This window comes from Priapulus caudatus, unplaced genomic scaffold (assembly GCF_000485595.1).
Source record: "Priapulus caudatus unplaced genomic scaffold, Priapulus_caudatus-5.0.1 Scaffold756, whole genome shotgun sequence".
NCBI lineage: Eukaryota > Metazoa > Priapulida > Priapulimorpha > Priapulimorphida > Priapulidae > Priapulus > Priapulus caudatus.
Window position 1 is genome coordinate 174,992 of NW_014577817.1, and position 2,356 is coordinate 177,347.

The window sequence follows — 2,356 nt, forward strand, 5'->3', positions numbered from 1 at the left end:
GATGATATATAAGCGGTTGTTGAGGAGGACAATAGCGACATGTGTCATCACGTATATGTGCGCGACTTTGAACCTGGCTGCCGCCTAAAGCATCCTCATCAATACGTACATAATCGTAACGATATATTCGTGTTATTATAGCGTAGATCTATACTATAAGCATTTTACTTATTGGACATATGAGGCAGTAAATATTTGTATGGTGATCAATGCGTGTTGACATAGTTCTATAATGTACTTACTATCATGCTTGTACAGAAAAATTTAACAATAAAGCACACGTTGTAAGCAGCGTGATTTGCCATCCATTGTACTTTAAACATCCTATAGTGTAAATACGAACAAGTCAATTTCGCATAATTATATGTATGTTTGTATAGAAATTTTGAATAATAAAATATTGCTATCTTACTATAAATTTTCTTTTTTCTTTCTGGCATTGCATGTAATTCTGGGTAAACGTGGAATGTGACAATGTGTGACCGCGGCGGTGCAAAATACTTTCAACTCACAGACGCTCATATACGCAGATAAAGACACAACATTATTACAAAAAGCTGTCTCTCTACTTAGCGTGTTATCCATTCAAGTTTTATATCGACACGCAGTAAAATTTAGATTAACAGATAAACTATATGAGGCTCATATGCAATGAGGAGAGACATTACTATCGACAGCTTACATATAAAAATACTCGCGAAGTTGCGTTCTCTACTATAAATACGTATAATTTCAATTTATTTTAGTTTTTTTACTATCATTCTGTTATATTGGATATTTGTCAACAACGTTAAGACGCATACACAACGTTGTAATATTATACAAAAATACGAAACATAAACGCACAAACGGACGTTCACAGGCACGCACACGTCCGCTACCCTCGTCTATCGCTCTCTCTCTTTCTTATTTCTTTATTTGCCTGTCGAACTCTTTATTTCTCCCCCTCTCTCTATCGGGGGTGTGTTCGCGCGCACGCGTGTGTGGCAAAAACGTGCTTATCGCAAAGTACATTCTATGTTTAATTTCAAACTCCACGCATGAGAGGCATGTGACGGCTCACTGTCAGATAATAGCCCANATATGTGCGCGACTTTGAACCTGGCTACCGTCTGAAGTATCCACAGCAATACGTACATAATCGTATCGATATATTCGTGTTACTATAGCATACATGTATACTATAAGCGTTTCACTTATTGGACATATGAGGGAGTAAATATTTGTGTAGTGATCAATGCGTGTTGACATAGTTCTATAATGTACTTACTATCATGCTTGTACAATAAAAATGTAACAATAAAGCATACGTTGTAAGCAGCGTGACTGGCCAACCATTGTACTTTAAACATCTTATAGTGTAAATACGAACAAGTCAATTTCGCATATATGTATGTCTGTAGAGAAATTTTGAGTAATAAAATATTGCAATCTTACTAAGAATTTTCTTTTTTCTTTCTGGTATTGCATGTAAGCGTGGTTGAACGTGGAATATGGTAATCGCTCATGGCGACGGTGCAAAACATTTACATCTCATAGACTCTATATGCAGATAAAGGAGCAAAATCATTACGAAATGCTGTTTCTCTAGTTAACCTGTCATGCATTCAATTTTATATCAGCACGCAGTAAACTTAAGATTAACAAATACGCTATATGAGGCTCAATGATGAGAGACATTACTAACGACTTTTATACTCGTGAAGCTGCGTTCGCTACTACATACGCATAATTTCATTTTAGTTAAGATTTTACTATCATTCTGTTGATATCTTTCAACTACGTGAAGTCGCATTTTACAGAAATTCGATACATAAACGCACAAACGGACGTTCACACGAACTCACACGTCCGCTGCCCTCGTCTCTTATTACTATATCTCATTGTCACTCTCTTTCTTTATTATCGTTCTCTCTCTCTCTATTTTGTTCGATTTCTCTATTTGTCTGCCGAACTCTTTATTTATCACCCTTTCCTCTCTCTCTCTTGGGGTGTGTTCGCGCGCACGCGTGCATGTGTGGCAAAAATGTGCTTATCGCAAAGTACATTCTATGTTTAATTGCAAGCTCCAAGCATGAGAGGCATGTGACGGCTCACTGTCAGATAATAGCCTATAGAATGGATGGGATTCGGGGGGATGGACGACTACACCAAGAATGTGTTGATGGGTCTGGACCGGTTAGTACGAGTGTCTATCGTTAGCGACATAGCTGCAGTAGTCAGTGCGTCTACGTCGGCACGGCTTTATACACGTTTCGGCGAAGTCGGTACTTTACCATCAAGACGAGCCGACGGCAGCCGCCACACACGTGCCGCGGCCTCTGTCGGCTGGACATTGGACACGCGTTAGTGTGGA